The 20,152-nt window shown below is 36.3% G+C and overlaps 1 pseudogene; it reads right to left on the reverse strand.

Annotated features, from left to right (window-relative positions):
* Positions 1–1,465: 1,465 nt before the first annotated feature.
* On the reverse strand, positions 1,466–2,998 carry LOC133756643 (small ribosomal subunit protein uS9-like; annotated as a pseudogene).
* Between the last annotated feature and the right edge of the window lie 17,154 nt (positions 2,999–20,152).

A 20,152-nucleotide genomic window follows, 5' to 3' on the forward strand; every position in this document is an offset into this window, starting at 1 on the left:
GTTACTTATGGCACAAAATAACATCTGGAGTTTAAACATATTCAGTTACATAAGGGTTAACAATTCCTGTGTTTCAATTAAAGAAGTATGTGTTGTGATTCAGATAACATTTCTTTTTACATTTTGTACAGAATATTTTAAACAAGTATAATTTGTGGACATTGTATAATTTGTAGTGTTAGTTATTGTGTCTGTGGAAGAGGCATCAAAATGAGTATTTTCTTTAAACAGAATTTGTTACACATGATTGTAGTAAATAAAAGATTTTATGATTGAAGAGTTCTAACTGAAACAATGTGGTCCAGAATTTTTAACCAGGGGTTTATTAAAACTGTTAATGCATAGAGATAAATGTATCCATTGAACTTATTTGCATGAAGTAAATAGAGTGATTGGCTAACACCACTACCAATTATATCTTCTTCACAGGAGGTTATACAAGGATTAATAAATTCTATTCCGTTGGAGTCAAAATATTTGTATCCAACTCCATAAAATATAGGAAGGTTGTATTTGTACACACAAATGGGAAATATTTATCTCATAAACAAATGTCAAAAACTCTATTATTCTACTGCAATATATTATTTGTCTTTAATAATTATTGAAATTTAGTGGACTGTGACAGAGCAGAATATTTAATTCCCATCTTTTTATCTTTTGATTAATTTAGATAAATAAAAATATCACTATAGACCTAGAGAAGGGAACCATTCTTGCTGGTGACAAGTTTCTACTGTAAATTATATTTATAATTCAAGAGGATATTTTACAGATTCCCTTACCATTTGCTGTGTCATTGATTCAGTTAGATGATTTCATTTAGGTATCTGCTTGATTTCATTGTATATTAAATTATTTGAACAAAATTTGGGACGCTTCAAGATCTCTCGGGGTTTATTTGAATAACTAGCTGTGCACACATTCCATACATAATAGCATTAAGTATTTATATTTGCTTTGATCACATATTTCATTTGAAAGTGATTATAAATGCATTGTTGGTTTCTAACTTGAATTTCTCACTTTTGACAAGTTCCCAAAACTTCTATAACCACATAAATAACCTTGCGTTATACATTGTTAGTGCTGGAGAAACACAATAATATTGAAAATACTCTTATACTCAGTTTTTTGCCTTCTACACTTAGAATTCATTCACACCCGTGCACCACAGATTTCTGCAGAAAAAGCTGGTGCTCTCTGCTATTCCTTGGTGTGTAATCAATCTTCTCCTTAAAAGTTCTCACACAGGAGTAAATGGAGAATAAGCTCTCATTCTGAGCCTGAAGGCAGAATGTAGGGGATGGGCGTCAAGAGTATAAAAACTCTTTTTTCCCATAACAACTGTTCATTATAAAGCTTATCCCTGACTCTGGTGATGGGCTTATCAGTAGGATTTCTGGTAGCAAGTACAGGGCAACAATATCTCCAAGTATTTTAAACTTGGAGTAGCAGGGGTCAGCTAGCAACAGGGTGCAGTCGTACTGAATGAGCATGTCTTTGATCTCCTTCTTGAAGCCTTGTCAACATATTTCTGGTAATAGGCCACAGGGGCTCTGGAGATGGACTGGCAGGTAGCATAAATCTGAGCCACATGACCACCACCCTTCTCTGGGATGGAGATGTCCATGCCAGCAAATGGTTTGTTGCCCAGAAGTGGAACAGACTCCAGTAACTTGTACTACAGCGTGTGCAGCTTAATCATCTCCAAGGGCCTCCCCTCCACTTTTATAAAAGTTGCCCTCTTTGCAGTGCCACTGCTATGGCTGGCTGTCTTCTGACATCCAAAGACCTTAATGGACTGCAACCTGAAATGGTATTACAGAGAGAGACAGAAAGAAAAAAAGACTGGAGAGAGTGAGATTTTTCCATCTGCTGGTTCACTCCCCAAATGGCCTCAAAGGCCAGAGCTGGACTGATCCAAAATCAGGAGCCAGGAGCTTCTTTCAAGTCTTCCACACGGGTGCAAGGGTCCAATCACTTGGGTCGTTATTGGAGAGCTGGATTGGACGTGGAGCAGCTGAGTCTCAAACTGGCACCCATATGGGATACCAGCACTGCAGGCAGAGGCTTTCCCAGTTACACCATAGCGAAGACTGTTATTTGATACATTGCAGGAAAAAAAAAGTAATAAAATTTTTCTGTGTATATTCAAAGGTTCCATTTATGGCACTAACTTGTAATTCTTTCCACTACTTTTTTTTTTTATTTAACAATAAGATATCTGAAAAAGGCATTTGTTTATCTGGGTTTTCAACATGAAAAGCATTGTTTGATCCCTCAGGCACATCTGCCATTCAGCTGCATCAGATAACTATTACTCTAAAATTGTCAAAGATTTCTAAACTTTTTCATTTTGAATTCAATTGATTGAATTTGTTCACTTAAGGCATTTCATTTGTACTTTTGCTATACATTATCTCTAGAGCATTGGTGCTTCCAATCCAACAATCTTTGTAAAAACCATTGATCTCCATATGTCTATCTGCTATAAGCCATTTCTCCTATCATGGACTGTCCTTCATCTCTGCTCTACTCATGCTATTGATTTTAACTTCATGTACCACTAGCTGCCATGAAATGGTGCTGTTCCATTTTTTTTCTCTAGCAAGGAGGCTGTCCATGAATTGATCAAATATATGACCGATGAAATTCCAGAATCAGATTTTGAAGGTTTTTTTCCTGGACCTATTCATATTAATGTCTAGTGGAGAATGAAGAATAATGAAGAATAAATTGCTCATTCTGATGTCAAACTGCATTACCCTATGATATTACAATTTCCTTTTAGTTTATAAGATAAGGGATTGTTACATCCACACACATAATTCCAAGCATTTATGTTGTCCAAAACTGTACTATTTTCCTACCCATATCACCCTTTTGTATAGGTCTATCTTTGTTACACTAATAAGACTGAATTTTTGCTTTGGTCTCTACCAAAGTTTTCTTTGTTAACAACCATGGACTTCACAGCCACAATTTCAATCTCCATGTCCATAAAATGGAGTCTACTACCAGTGCCTTTTATTTTTATTCCTGATTCTTGAGTAAAGATGTTTAGGTCCAATAATATATTGCTTGGGATACACACACACACACACATATATGTGTGTGTGTGTGTATATATATATATATATATATATATAATATGTATGTGTATGTATGTGTGTGTGTTTATAAATCAATTTCCTCAATACAAATAAAAATCACAGATTTCCATTTGCTGGTTCACTCTGCAAATGGCCACAATGGCCAGGGCTGGGCCACACCAAAGCCAGAAGCAAGGAGCTTCATCTGAGTGCCCACGTTGGTTGTAGGGGCACAAGCACTTGGTCCATCCTCTGCCACCTTCCAAGGAGCTGGATCAGATGTGGAGCAGGGGCCAGCACTGTGGCATAGCAGGTTAAAGCCCTGGTCTCAAGTGCCTGCATGCCATATGGGCGCTAGTTCTAGTCCCGACTGCTCCTCTTCCCATCCAGCTTTCTGCTATGGCCTGGGAAAGCGGTAGAAGATGGCCCAAGTCCTTGGGCCCCTGCACCCACATGGGAGACCTGGAAGAAGTTCCTAACTCCTGGCTTCAGATAGGCAGAGCTCCATCTGTTGTGGCTATCTTGGGAGGGGACCAGAGGATGGAAGAGCTCTCTCTCTGTCTCTACCTCTCTCTGTAACTCTGTCTTTCAAATAAATAAAATAAATCTTAAAAAAAAAAGTGGAGCAGCTGGAATTCAAACTGGTGCTCACATGTGATGCCGGCAATACAGGCGGTAACTTAACCTGCTATAGAACAGCATTGGGCCCTGGAATATTTCTTTATTTCTTTCTGTGATTTTATTCGTGATCACTATTATTAGATAAGTGTTTGCCTCTTTCAATTCATTATCACACTACTGCAATAGATTCTTTACTTATCACTTTTTCCATAGAATTTTCCTTTCCAATCCACCCTGTTAGAGTGCTAAGAGATTTGTCCTGAACACCAATTTTGCCAAAACACTATTCTATAAACCATTAGTGATTCTCCATAACTGTTTTCATACTGAAACAAAATGGCCTCATAATCTGGATTCTACTTGAGTGTAGAGCTGTTTCACATGGCTTTTCTACTATAGGTAATTAATGACCCAGCAATAGAATTATCTCATTTGATCCCATTGCTTATTCAATATTAAATGATATTCTCATTTCTTCAAATGAATTTGATAATCTTCATCCAAACTCAGAGTGAATATTTTCTTACCTTCTTTTGCTTATTTGTTAATTTATGACCCTAATTACCTTGTTTGTTTCTATTATAGTGTATTATAATTATCTATCACCTCCACTGTACTTGGGTATAGCAATACTTCTGTTATGTTTCAAGGTTTACATCTTCAGTGGCCAACAAAGTGTATGAAAACTTGCCAGAGTCAAAAGAATATTTAATAAAAAACTGAATGAAAGATTGAATATTTGTAACTGAAAGTGTACTATTAAATAAGATTTCCTCTTTTGACATTTTAGGCCTAAAGATGTCCCAAAATTGCAGCTTTCTGGGGGGATCAAACTCCACATAAATGGACAATAACATATCCCTGCTTTACAATATAATGATGATCACTGGCTCATGTGAAATAGTTCCCCCAGTCTCTGTTTTCAGTAGGTTAATAATCAGTTGTCTGGGGGCCGGCACTGTGGCATAGTGGGTTAAAGCCCTAGCCAGAAGCGCCAACATCCCATATAAGCGCCAGTTCTAGTACCGACTACTCCTCTTCTGATCCAGCTCTCTGCTGTGGCATGGGAAAGCAGTGGAAGGAGGCTCAAATTCTTGGGCTCCTGTACCTGTGTGGGAAACCTGGAAGAAGCTCCTGGCTCCTGGCTACGAATCAGCTCAGCTCCAGCCGTTGCTGCCATCTGGGGAGTGAATCAGCGAATGGAAGACCTTTCTCTCTGGCTCTATCTCTCTCTGTAACTCCATCTTTCAAATAATAAAATAAATCTTTAAAAAAAATTAGATGTCTGTTTTCTATCCTGACGCATTAGTCTCCAGTCAAAGTGCTTTACATTCTTTCTCTGACAATGGTGTGTTGTTCAATGTATCAACATTTGCTTATATCCAAGTTATGAAGTTTAATTATTTTCCTAACATTTGATAGTTGCCATACATATTTGAAGAGTTTCATTTAGATTTATTTTCAGAGGTAGATAACTATTTTATATATTTTCAGTGATTGCAAATCTTTCTTCCCCCAAACTTGTGTTTATTTTCTTTAAATTACTAAAAACCATACAGAATAAACAATCTTTTTTGACATCACACAGAGATATGAAAACTATAAAAAACCTAAATAAGAATGTAAGTGGCCAACATCAAAGAAAAACCCAAAGAATTACACAATCACATAGACTTTCTAGAAAAGTAACTTTCTGTAGAGTTTTAAGTTCTATTTAAAAGAAGAGAGAGAATGTGGCCGGCGCTGTGGCTTAACAAGCTAATTCTCTGCCTTGTGGCGCCGGCACACCAGATTCTAGTCCCGGTTGGGGCACCGGATTCTATCCCGGTTGCCCTTCTTCCAAGCCAGCTCTCTGCTATGGCCCAGGAAGGCAGTGGAGGATGGCCCAAGTCCTTGGGCCCTGCACCTGCATGGGAGACCAGGAGAAGCACCTGGCTCCAAGCTTCGGATCAGCGCGATGAGCCAGCCACAGCTGCCATTGGAGGGTGAACCAATGGCAAAAAGGAAGACCTTTCTCTCTCTTTTTCTCTCTCACTATCTCACTATCCACTCTGCCTGTCAAAAAAAAAAAAAAAAAAAAAAAAAAAGAAGAAGAGAGATAATGTGTTGGAAAAGAAGTGAAAAGAATTGAAGCAAACAGCACCTGCATGTCCTAAGCGTGGACATTGATTTACCTGCCCTAGTCTGCACCAACTGTCATAGTGAGATACTGCAGACTGAATGACATGAACAATAGAAATCCATTTTCTCAAAGTTTTAGAGTTCAGGCATCCGTGATTAAGGTACAAGTGTTTCAGGTTTCTGGTGAGAAGCCCCTTCCTGGCTGACAGACTGCCATCTCCTCCCTTTTCTCAAAAGGCCTCTTTGGATGCAAGCATGGAAAAAGCAAGTCTCTCCTGTCTCTTCCTCTTCTTACAGAAGGCATCAGTGCTGTTGAATTAGTTTCCCATCCGGGTGAGTTCATATAACCCTAGTACCCACTTGAAGGTCCTATCCCCACATATAGACACTGTGGGCTATGGTTTCAGCATATGGAGGAGGTCAGTAGTTGGGTGTACATGAAGCAGAATTAGGCCTGTAACACCTATCAGTAAATATTATAGTATAAAGCCAGCCAAATTAATATAGTACCAGGAAAGGAGACAGTTATTTCTACGTGGAGGAAAGTCTGCTCAATGTTTTTAAAGAAAAAAGTACAGTGGTGAAAGGCCTAATGTCATGGTGACCTGCAGGGGCAAATCTATGGTCTAATCTTGAAAATACAGCATGGCAACTTCAGAAGAAGAAAGCAGAGTGTTGTAGAAATCAATGAACAGTCATTATGTGAAGTAAGTCTTTTTAAATGTCTTTTCTTGGCTAGTACCTAGTTCTTAATATCATGAAAAAAACTTGAAGTGTCAATTTTCAGTCATTAAAAATAAAAAAAAATCATCATTTAACTTATGGCTAAGCTGCTATGCAATCCACATAGGGTTGATGTAAGCATAACCTAAAGCAAGTGACATTCAAAGGAGGTGACAAAAGAAAGATCAATCTCTATCATTTTGAAAATTCTTTAGTGTAAGCAAAAAGATGTGGAGCTCTTGAATATGCATGAGTATTTTGAATATGTATAAATGTTACAATGAGAGAACTTTGTTGACCCCTAGGTGTAGAGTCACAAGAAAGTCAAAAGCAGGAATACTTGATTGGGTCAGCTTTATTGAATAAAATACTTTTGTGAAAAAAAACAGCAAATCCAGGTTTATGCAAAATAATCAAGTGAGTGTATGTTCTAGGAGTGAAATTATTTTCCAGCTTGGATATTAATCTTTGTAGCTCTTATAGTGTTATTTAGTAACTATGTAAAAGAATAACATTAAAATTTTGTCTTTCTGTTATTATACTACATGAAATGTATTAAATGGAGTTTCAGAATCTTTTTCTGCATGGTCTGACTTAAACTACATAGTGACTGTCCTCCTACACTTTATTCTTTTTTAACTGATATCTGTTTTCTACTAAAGCACAGCTGCCAAAAATCTGCTATCTGTGTATTATCTCCTTGATATTTTCCCCTAGGCATGATACTTTCAATGCCTTCTATGTGCTTCCTACTTCTAATTTGTTATGCCAAGTGCTGATCCTTCCCATGAATTCCAAGCATGTGTATCCAACTGCTAACTTGATATATCCAGGTTATGAATATATAATTGTTGTTTGCCTCTGGGATGACAAATTTTTGAGCTACCTCCTAAACCTATAGCTCATCATAATATATAATGTGGTCACCTGATTATTGTTAACTTTTTATTTTAGAGAACATAGATGACATTTTCTTATTTTTTATCCATTTCCTGTATCCCAGATCATAAGCTCTTTGGGAGCAGGAAATAAGCTTATCTTACTCAGCACAGATTTCTATCAAGAGCAAAGTTAGTTCTCAATAATCTGAGATTAATTTGGTTATGATAAAGCAAAGGCATGGACACTTCATAATATATAAAGTAAGTAAAGAAACTTACTTTATTTTTTTAACATTTATTTAATAAACATAAATTTCAAAGTACAACTTTTGGATTATAGCAGCTTTTTCTCCCCATAACTTCCCTCCCACCCGCAACCATCCCATCTCTTACTCCCTCTCCCATCCCTTCACATCAAGATTCATTTTCAATTATCTTTATATACAGAGGATCAATTTAGTATATACTAAGTAAATATTTCAACAGTTTGCACTCACACAGAAACACAAAGTGTAAAGTACTTTTTGAGTACTAGTTATACCATTAATTCACATAGTACAACACATGAAAGACAGAGATCCTGCATGGGGAGTATGTGCACAGTGACTCCTGTTGTTGACTTAACAATTGACACTCTTATTTATGATGTCAGTAATCACCCTAGGCTCTTGTCATGAGCTACCTAGGCTATGGAAGCCCCTTGAGTTCTTCAACTTCGATCTTATTTAGTCAAGGCCATATCACAGTGGAGGTTCCTTCCTCCCTTCAGAGAAAGGTACCTCCTTCTTTGATGGCTCATTCTTTCCGCTGGTGTGAGTAAGAAACTTACTTTAAAGAAACAGGCTATCCTTACTCATAGCTAAAACTAAGGCATAATTAAAACTCATTGTAATCAGGAAAGGTATGTCACATATATGAAGGTCTTATAGACATAGGGCCAGTGCTGTGACATAGCGGGTAAAGCTGACACCTATAGTGCCAGCTTCCAATATGGGGCTCTGGTTTGTGTCCTGGTTGCACCAATCCTGATTCAGCTCTCCGCTAATGTGCCTGAGAAAACAGTGGAAGATGGCCCAAGTGCCTGGGCCCTTGCCCCTCCTGGGAGACCCAAATGAAGCTCCTGGCTCCTGACTTCAGGTTGGCAAAGCCCTGACCCTTGTGGCCATTGAGGGAGTGAACCAGCAGATGGAAGATTCTATCCTCCTCCCTCCCTCTCCCTCTCCCTCTCGCTCCCTCTCCTTTCCCTCTCCCTCTCCATCCAAATTATCAAATATATTGCAGATTTAATGTCTTCTTTATTTTTAGTGATGTCTCTTTTCTTCTTAATGTCTACAGATTTTGTTTTCTCTGAAATATATTCTTAAGTAGGTTTGTTAGAAGATAATCAATTTCATCAATCTTTCCAAGAAACCTACTATCACTTTGTTTGTCTCTATTTTTGTATAATTATTTGATATGTACTGCTATTTTTATTTATACATTTTTCTATCCACTAAGGTTTAATTTGATAACTAGTATTATATAGTTAAAACTGAGAACATTGATTATCTACTTTTCCTATAGAAACACTTAATTCTCTAAGTTTTCCTTTAAAAAGTGCTTCATTTTCTTAAAAAAAGAAATACTTTTATTATTACGTTTTTTCAGAGATGGAGACAGATGGATACCTTCCATCCACTGGTTCACTCCCCAAATGCCACAACAGCCTGTGCTGGACCAAACCAAAGTCAGTCTCCTTGAACCCAGTCGGGATTTCCCATGTGGATGCCAGGGACGCACATACTCAAATCACGGCCTCCTGCCTCCCAGGGTACATATTAGCAGGAACCTGCACTAGGAAGCAGAGCTACAACTCAAATCCAGCTACTCCAATGTGGAGTACATGTACCCCAAGAGGTGTCTTAACCATTACTCAAAAAGCTTGCCCCAGAATTGCTTCATTTTTGACAATTTTGTTGTAAAAGCAGTTCTAAAGTGACAGTTTTATTCCTTCCATGCATTGAAGGTAATGTTCTGTTGACTTCTGTCTTTTGTCGCTTCCAATGAGAAAGCAATTGTCCTTCCTATAATGTACCAAATTTATGGAAAGTGTGTTTTATTGTCTCTTTTAAGATACTTTATTTCCATTTCATTCACTTACCCATAAAGAGCTTATGTACATTTATTTATTTTATTTTTGTTATTCAAAAAAATTCCACTTGGCCACCATAAAATTTCTGTTTGGATTGATGTCTTTTTGATCATTTATATAATTCTTGGTCATTATATACCAAGCATTTCTTAGATACCACTTTCTTTCTCTCTGGTAATGGTATTACAGAACTCTCCATATTGTTTTTGGATCTCAAATTGTGTGTTTATTGGTGATTCCTTTTTATTTGCTTTATTTTCATAATTTCTATTGACTTGTCTTTATGTTAATGTACCTTTTCTATGCTATATCCAGTAAAAATTTCAGATCTTAGACCGAACTTTTCCCTTGGAGGCTATCTTCTCTTTTTTTTAGCACTTTAGTTGGCTCTATATTTATAATTTTTATCACTGTTTTGGCATCATTCACTGTTTATCCTTGTTTTCCATTCTTTATATTAACACTTTAATGTATGTGTTATAGTTATTCTTAGGCTTTTTTTGATAATGACTACAGATTGCTTATCTCCTAGTCCGGTCTTATTGAATTTAGTTCTCTTGATCATGAATCACCTTATCTTGCTTCTTCACCTGCCAAACAATATATTTTAGAAAGCATTAGATAACCAGAAATCCATAATTTCTGAGTATATAAGCATATATGTGTGTATATATATATATATGCATATACATATGGTATCAGTACTCAAAAAAACAAATATCATATCTTTTCCCTGATTTACAATAACTAATATATAGAATATAAAAAAGTAATATATATGAACAAAATTAAAATTTTGAGATTTAATTATTGTTTATTGTCCTTGTCTGTACTCCTGAGGAACAGTTGTCTTTCTGCTTACTACTTGTTGAATTTTTTAGTGGAGAGTTAATCTTGTGATCATAAAGTAAATTGAAACTATGTCATTTTAAAAATTAAAAATAAGAATGGAAGGGGGAGGGAGAATGGGAGTGAGGGAAAATAGGATAGGATGGGAAGTATCATTATGCTCTTGAAACTGTATATATGAAATACATTAATTTGTTCCCTTTATACAGCTAAAAATTTTAAAGAGTTATGTAGTAGTCACACTCAGAACAAAAATCACTTCAGCTACTCTAAACCCACTAATCTGCATTGAGCTGAATCTAGGTTGTGATAAAACTGTAGTAATACCCAGTTTCCCACTAGGTACAATGTTTTCAGGTGGGATCTGTGTTTTCCATTACCATTGCAATGGCTGCATACTAGTGAGACTCTGGAGCCTTTTTTTTTTCCTCTAATCTAGAAGGCAGGTTTCTGCTTGAAGGGACATTTTGTTATGCTCTGTACCATAGCTACCACTTTTTTTTTTTTTTTTCTTGAGTTGAGGTATTGTTCTGCTGCGCTCTGCTTTCAATTCTACTTCTATAGATCTCAGAGAATCTATCAGTCCTTTGTCTTAGCTTCTGGCTTTGAAGAACCTCTGCAGCACACTGGGTGAATTTAAACAGAGCTTCAAAGGGGTTTTTTTTTTTAGTTCCATCTTGTGTAGCTAGACTTCAGAAGCCAGCAGTCAACAACAATTGGTTCAAACACAATAAAGTTCTGGAGTTTGTGGAAGAATTTTTTTTTTTCCATTTCTCTGGCCATGATGTCGTCTTCTATTGATAATGCACAATCTAGTAAATATACTCATGGTTCACGTTTCTACCCTTAGCCTTTTTATATGCTATTCATATGCACTCAGAGATAATCTTTGGAGAAAGGTAGATGGTGGGTAAAAACTGTCTAACTCATGCTGTTAGTCATGTGGGAAAATACATTGTAGTATGACGTATTTTATTGATAGAATTGAGAGTGGAATCATGAACACTTCTATATTCTATATTTGATATTATTAAGAAATAATATCAAAACTAGGTATTTGGTTTTTTTTTTCTACAAGCTAAACATTAATTTAAAAAAACAAATTGGTTTATGTGGATAATTTTTGTGATAGAATGTGAAACTATTCTTTTAATTTCTTCCAAATTTAATGAATTTCATTTTGTTACATTGCTATCGAGCTTCCATTTCTGGTTGGTCTCTGTATTTGTTGGCATTTACTAATGCAGATTGTATCAATTGTAATGATGACTTTAGAAAAATAAATAAAGACAAACAAAACCAAACAAAAATAAATGAATAAAGATATTCCTATTTCAGAAGGAAACAGTCAAAGAAGGAGAGAGCAAGATAGAGAATAGAATATATAACAAATTTATTCCAGGTTAAGATTCAAATGGTGAAATTTCAGAAAAGAAAACATAAATTTTCTTTGGCTGCCTATTGATATATTCCTATTTATTGGAGACATGACTACAAATCTGATTTAATATCACTGACTGATGTTAATAATTTGGAACCTTACCATTACACATTATATGTGCATTTTATCATCTGGCATATGATGCCAATTAATGAGATTGTAAATATCTATCAATACCAGCCCATGTCTTGGGTACTCAGAAATCATGTTAATTCATTAATTTGATTTGGAAGTGAAATGAGACTTTATATGTATTAACAATATTCTCTGGTTCTAATTTCATGATAGCAAGAATTAAAGTTAAAGGGAGGAAAAATAAAAGTAATTAATGAATATTTTGGTGAAAGTTAAAAAGTGCAGTAGGTGGTTGACCTGAGTGGCAGAAGATGAAGCCCAAGTGCTTGGGTCCCTGCCACCAGAATTTGATACAGATTCTGTCTTTGGCCTGGCTATTACAACCATTTGGAGAGTGAATCCACAGATAGAGCTCTGTGCATCTCTGTCCATCTGTTTCTTTGATTTTAAAATACGTTTTTTTTTTTAAAAAAAAAAAGCTTGTAAGCAATTAAACATATTGTCCACCTATAATTTCCAAAATTTGATGTCATTGTGAAAATTAAAATCAATATCTGTTTCTACTAAAAAATAATTGTATACTGATAAATGAAGTGAACAATATATTCCAACATATTTTTCTTTGGCACAAACCATATATCTCTTCTTTGACTTAATATAATTTTTAAAATATTGATGAGAATTCTGGCTCAATACTTCATCGTTTTGACTAGTTTTGAAAGCAAAAATGTAAGCACAATAGTATTAGGCAGGAAGCATTGTCTCAATTTGCTTAGTTAGAAACAGGAATTAATTAAAGCCTTAATAGCCTTTTCTTCTGTTGTTTTTACTTTTGAAGCAAGAAATGGTGAATGGATAGGTAAACATTTAGCTGCTCCTCACTCCCTAATTATTTTGCATATGTCTCCTGGCAATCTGTTACCTAAAACTCAAGGGACTGAGCACTTAATAATGTTTTTCTGATAAGAAAACAAATTCATGTAGTCTCCACTTTTTGAAAAAAAATATAATATAATTTTAAAGATAATCTACATAAAATTGAAAAAACTTTATTAACACTAGATTGAAAAAAAATTAGCACATTCAAAAGATTTTTGTTGTTTTGTTTGTCAGCCATAAACAACAAATTCAGTAAGTAATGACATCAAGCATATTAGTGAGATACTTTACTTTTTAAAAAAACTTTTTAAAATTTTTATGTACATAATGACAACAGATTTCATATGCTCATAGTTAAAGATTAAGGGAAATATTGACACTTCCCACCCAACATTCCCTCCCATGCTCACACCCTCCCTCCTCCATCCTTTCTTGTTTTTTCTTTTAATTTTTACAGTGACATTTCACAATGACATACTTTCAGCTTATTTTATAATCATAAGCTTAACTTCCACTTAGTAAAGAATTCAATAAATAGTAAACAGAAGACAAAATAACAGAAACAGAAAACTCTGTTCTTCAACATTAGGGACAAGGGCTGTAAACAATCATTGATTCTCAAAATGTCAGTTTCACTTATATATGTAGAATTTGCTTTCTTCTCTCCTAGTTACCAGTTCTCTTCTAGTCACCAGAGAAAAAAGAAAAACATACTCTATATATCTATATCTATATCTATATCTATATCTATCTATCTATCTATCTATCTATCTATATATTGGGCACTGGCTTATTTCACTAAGTATAATGGTTTTCGGTTGCATCCATTGATTGCAAAAAGACAGTATTTCATTATTTTTATGACTAAGTAGTAGCCCATAGTGTTAATATGCTACATACATAGGCCGGCGCCTTGGCTCACTAGGCTAATTCTCTGCCTGCGGCGCCGGCACCCCGGGTTCTAGTCCCAGTTGAGGTGCTGGATTCTGTCCCTGTTGCTCCTTTTCCAGTCCAGCTCTCTGCTGTGCCCAGGAAAGCAGTGGAGGATGGCCCAAGTCCTTGGGTCCTGCACTCACATGAGAGACCAGGAGGAAGCACCTGGCTCCTGGCTTTGGATCTATGCAGCGTGCCGGCCATAGTGGCCATTTGGGGGGTGAACCAAGGGAAGGAAGACCTTTCTCTCTCTCTCTCATTGTTTAACTGCCTGTCAAAAAAATGTGCTACATACATAAATACTTTGTCCACTCATCAGTTGATGAATATCTGGGTCGTTTCCATATCTTTGTTATAGTAAATGGAGCTACAGTAAACATGAGGATACAGGTCACTATTCCATTTGTTGATTTGTATTTCCTTTGGATAAATTCCCAAAAGTGGAATGGCTGAGTCTTATGGTAGATCTATGTTCTGCTCTCTGAAAAACTTCTATACAGTCTTCATGGTTGTACCAGTTTACACTCCCACCAATAGTGAATTACAGAACTTTGTTTGCAGATCCTATCCAGAATTTATTGTTTTTGGGTTTTTTGGTGATAACCATTCTAACTGGAGTGAAATGAAACCTCAGTGTGGTTTTTATTTGCATTTCCCTAATGGCTATTCATACTGAGCATATGTTTTCATGAGTCTGTTGGCCAGTTAAATCTCATCTTTTGAAAAATATCTGTTCAACCCTTGACCATTTCTTAACCAAATTATTTATTTTGCGGTCTGAGTTTCTTGAACTTTTTATAGTTCCTGGATATTAATCCTTTAACAATTGCACAGTCTTCAAATATTTTCTCACATTCTGTTGGTTGCCTCTTCACTTTATTGAATGTTTCTTTTGCATCACAGAATCTTCTTAGCTTGATGTAATCTGATGCGTCAATTTTTGCTTTGATTGCCTGTGCATCTAGAGTTTTTTTCCAAGAAGTCTTTGCCTATGTCAATGTCTTGCAGAGTTTTCCCAATGCTTTCTTCTAGTAATTGGGTGCTGCCAGGTCATAAATTTAGATCCTAGATCAATTTTGAATTTATTTTTGTATAAGGTATAACGTAGCAGTCTTGTTTCATACTCTACACACATAGATCGAATTTTCTCAACACGATTTGTTGAATATGTGACCCTTTCTCCAGAGATTGATGTTAGCTTGTTTGTCAATGTTTAATTGGTTGTAGATGTGTGGGTTGACTTCTGAAGATTCTATTCTGTTCCATTGACCTATATGTCAATTTTTTGTACCAGTACCAAGCTGTTTTAATTAAAACAGTTCTATTGTATGCCTTGAAATCTGATATTATGATGCCTCCAACTTTGTTTTTGTTGTTCAATATTGTTTAGATAATTGGGAACTCTTACAGTTCCACATGAATTTTACCATTCTTTTTTCTAGATATGGGGAGATTGTCATTGCTATTTTCATTTGGAGCCCATTGAACCTTTAAATTGGTTTTTGGCAGTATGGATATTTTGACGTTAATTCTTCCAATCCACAAATATGTAATATTTTTCATTTTTGTGACTTCTATGTCTTTCTTTAATGTTTTCTAATTTTCATTGCAGATGTCTTTCATACCTTCGTTTAGACTTATTCAGATATTTAAGTTGTATGGCTATTGTGAATGGGGCTGATCTTACAAGTTCTGTCTCGGCTGTGGCATTGTCTCTCTACACAAAGGCTGCTGATTTTGTGTGTTAATTTTATATTCTGTAACTTCACGAAACTGTCTCATGAGTTTCAGTACTGTCCCTGTAGAGTCTTTTGGTTCCCCTATATATAGAATCAAGTCATTGTTAAACAGGGATAATTTGACTTCTTCCTTTCAATTTGTGTCCCTTTACTTTTTTTTCTTGCATAAATGCTGTGGCTAAAACTTTCATAACTATTTTGAAATGAAGTGGTGAAGGTGGGCATGACTTTCTAGTTCTGGATCTTTATGGAAATACTTCCCACTTCCCTTCATTCAATATGATGATGGTTGTGAATTTTTCATATATTGCCTTGATTGTATTGAGGAATATTCCTTCTATAACCAAGTTGCTTAAGGTTTTTATCATAAATGGATGTTTTATCAAAAGCTTTCTCTGCATCTGTTCAGATAATCATATGGTTTTTTATTGTTCAATATGTTAATATAGTTCATCACATTTATTGAATTGCATATGGTGAAACATCTCTCTAAACCAAGGATAATTCCCACTTATTCTGGGTGAATGATCTTTCTGATGTGTTGTTAGACTGATGCGTTGTTATACTGATGTGTGTTGAGGATTTTTGCATTTTTGTTCATCAGTGATATTGGTCTGTAGTGCTCTTTGTTGTATGTTCTTCTGGTTTTGGAATTAGGGTAATGATGGCCTCATGGAAGGAGTTTTGGAGGCTTCTTTCCCTTTCAATTTTTTTGAGTAGTTAGGAAAGAAAAGTAATTAGTTCTTCTTTAAATGTCTTACAAACTTATAGAATGGCAGATGTCTTAAACAGCACTTTGGCCTCAGAATCAGCCCTTAACACATTCGAATCTGGCTAAAAAACCCATGAGAGTGTCTCAGGCATAGAAAGCCAAGACATTCTGGCAAAAAAAAAAAAAATGACCTAAATGAAAGATCTCTGTGAGTGAGATCCCAGTGGAAAGAACGGGTCATCAAAGAAGGAGGTACCTTTCTCTGAAGTGAGGAGAGAACGTCCACTTTGACTATGACCTTGTCTAAATAAGATCAGAGTTGGCGAAATCAAGAGGCTTCCATAGCCTTGACAGCTCATAGCAAGAGCCTCAGGTGATTACTGACACCGTAAATAAGAGTGTCAGTTGTTAAATCAACAACAAGAGTTACTGTGCACTTTCTCCCCATGTAGGATCTCTGTCCTTCATGTGTTGTACTATGTGAATTAACGGTGTAACAAGTACTCAAACAGTACTTTATACTTTGTGTTTCTGTGGGGTCTAAACTGTTGAAATCTTTACTTAGTATATACTAAATTGATCTTCTGTATATAAAGATAATTGAAAATGATTCTTGATGTGAATGGGATGGGAGAGGGAGTGGGTGATGGGATGGCTGCAAATGGGAGGGAGTTTATGGGGGGAAAAGGCCATTGTAATCCAAAAGCTATACTTTTTTTTCTTTTGTCAGGCAGAGTTAGACAATGAGAGAGAGAGACAGAGAGAAAGGTCTTCCTTCTGCTGGCTCACCCCCCAATAGCTGCTATGGCCAGCATGCTGTGCCGATCTGAAGCCAGGAGCCAGGTGCTTCCTCCTGGTCTCCCATGTGGGTGCAGGGCCCAAGCACTTGGGCCATCCTCCACTGCCTTCCTGGGCCACAGCCGAGAGCTGGACTGGAAGAGGAGCAACCGGGACAGAATCCGGCGCCCCAACCAGGACTAGAACCTGGGTGCCAGTGCTGCAGGCAGAGGTTTAGCCTAATGATACGCAGCACTGGCCCAAGCATTGTTAAGAGGGAAGTTTATAGCAATTATTACATCAAGAAATTAGAAAGACATCAATTAAAAAGATTTACTTTATTTGAAAAAAAAAAAAATATATATATATAGAGAGAGATAGCTTCCATCTGCTGGCTTACTCCCCAGATAGCTGCAATGGCCAGTGTCTTTACCAGACTAAAGTCAGGATCCAGGGGCTTCTTCCAGGTCTCCAACATAGGTGGCAAGGCCCAAACACTTGGGCTGTCCTCCACTGCTTTCCCAGACAACTAGCAACTTGCAGACTTGTAGTGGAGCAGCCAGGACATGAACTAATCCCCACACTGACTCCTGACAGGCAATGGTTTACCATGCTATTCCACAATGCCGGGTCTGAGACATTTTACTTATTTTTTATCAGCTGCATAACATCTTTCTAGCTGCATTTCAAATTCACTAGACTCTTATATCCCCAACCATATAGTACACATTATAGGAGCCATACTGTAAAGACTCCTAATTATGTTTCTAATCTATACAATTTGGTGATAAAGAATGCTTAACAAATAGTTCTAAATGATAAATATTTTCATAGAGATTGAGTATAATATTGAGTATGGGGTATAGTACTTGGAATGGTAAAATGATGATACAAATACACTCTGATTAGTTAAGTGTAGATGAGTATGTGTAATAATTATAGTACCCATTTGCTTTTTTAGCTTCCTCCCCTTTATCTGTTTTGCCAATTTTCTGCTTTTGTACAATTGAGACCTTTGCATTACATTTCTAAGAATAATGCATTTAGTGATCCACATGCAGCTCACTACAGGCATCCTGGGTTAGATCTTAGTCATTATCAAGAAGATATGAACAATCATTTTTTCCTCCTACTTTTTACTTTAGATTTAAAATTTAAAATAATATGTAAAATTTTCATTGATTGTTTCTTCCACACATGCCTGACTCATTTTTTCTGCATCCAGAATTTCTTGTCTCTGAATTTCTATTAAAAATATTTACCCTTGCAGAAACACAAAGTGTAAAAATACTGTTGCAGTACTAGTTATAGCATCACTGCACATTGGACAACACATTAAGGACAGATCCCACATGGGATGTAAGTACACAGTGACTTCTGTTGCTGACTTAACAATTTGACACTCCTGTTCATGGCGTCAGTAATCTCCCTAGGCTCTAGTCATGAGTTGCCAGGGCTATGGAAGCCTTTAGAGTTCGCTGACTTTGATCTTATTCTGATAGAGTCATAGTCAAAGTGGAAGTTCTCTCCTCCCTTCAGAGAAAGGTACCTCCTTCTTTGATGGCCCCGTTCTTTCCACTGGGATCTCACTCACAGAGATCTTTCATTTAGGTCTTCTTCTTTTTTTCTTTTCCATGGTATCTTGGCTCCATGCCTACAATACTCTCATGGGCTCTTCAGCCAGATCCGAATGCCTTAAGGTCTGATTCTGAGGCCAGAGTGTTGTTTAGGAAGTCTGCCATTCTATGATTCTGCTGTGTATCCCACTTCCCATGTTGGATCTTTCTCTCCCTTTTTGATTCTATCAGTTAGTATTAGCAGACACTTGTCTTATTTGTGTGATCCCTTTGATTCTTAGACCTATCGGAGCCATCGAATGTAAGCTGAAATTGATCACTTGGACTAGTGATATGGCATTGGTACATGCCACCTTGATGGGATTGTATTGGAATCCCCTGGCACATTTCTAACTCCATCATTTGGGGCAAGTCTGATTGTGCATGTCCCAAATTGTACATCTCCTCCCTCTCTTTTTCCACTCTTAAATTCTCTTAAATTTAACAGGCATCACCTTTCAGTTAAAATTTTACACTTTGTGTTTCTGCGTGGGTACAAACTGATGAGATCTTTACTCATTATATACTGAATCGATCTTCTGTATATAAAGATAATTGGAAATGAAAAAAAAAACCTGGTGTTAAATTGGAAATGGCATAGAAAATTAATTAATTTTAAAAATATTATGTAGGATCTCTGTCTTTAATGTGCTGTACACTGTTATTTAATGCTATAACTAGTACTCCAACAGTATTTTTTTTTCACTTTGTATTGCTATATGGGGGCAAACTGTTGAAATCGTTACCTAATATATACTAAAGTGATCTTCTGTATATAAAGAGAATTGAAAATGAATCTTGATGTGATTGGAAGGGGAGAGGGAGCGGGAAAGGGGAGAGTTGTGGGTGGGAGGGAAGTTTTGGGAGGGGAAAGCCATTGTAACCCATAAGCTGTACTTTGGAAATTTATATTCATTAAATAAAAGTTTAATTAAAAAATTTACCCTAATACTTAATTAAATACACATTACTTAGGAGAAACCAGTAGTAATTTTATCAACTGTCTGTATTCTGAAACCATGTGTAAAAATTTTCCTGCAAATACATAACCCACACTAACAAGAATCCACTATCTAGGAAATGGGACAACAGTCTTATGATAGCCATGCAAGCCATAAATTGATTACTGTGCATGTGTATGAGGCAAGGAACATGGAGAAAATGCAAAGAGAACAGAACCAATGTAAAGGCTTATATAATGTACAAGATTAATATCCTACAAACACAAACCAGAGAGACAGCAAATTTGAACAGAAAGTGAATGAAGCTGAAGACACAGCAACATCTTCCAGTATTATTGACGTTGTGGTGACTTCCTTTATGCTATTGTGAACCATGTAGATAAATACTAATGTAGAGACCAAACAAATACTGCTCTGAACAGTTGTAATGTGCAAGAGAAGGAGTAATCATTTAAAAAAAATGACAATAATATGGATTAGTTCCCTCCCCATTTGCTCTCGGAATGTCTGTTATATTCAAAGAAGAGAGGGGCTGTGTTGTGACATAAAAAGTAAAACTGCTACCTGCGATGTCAACATCCAATATGGGTACCAGTT

The sequence above is a fragment of the Lepus europaeus genome, chromosome 3, assembly GCF_033115175.1.
Source record: "Lepus europaeus isolate LE1 chromosome 3, mLepTim1.pri, whole genome shotgun sequence".
NCBI classification, from domain to species: domain Eukaryota; kingdom Metazoa; phylum Chordata; class Mammalia; order Lagomorpha; family Leporidae; genus Lepus; species Lepus europaeus.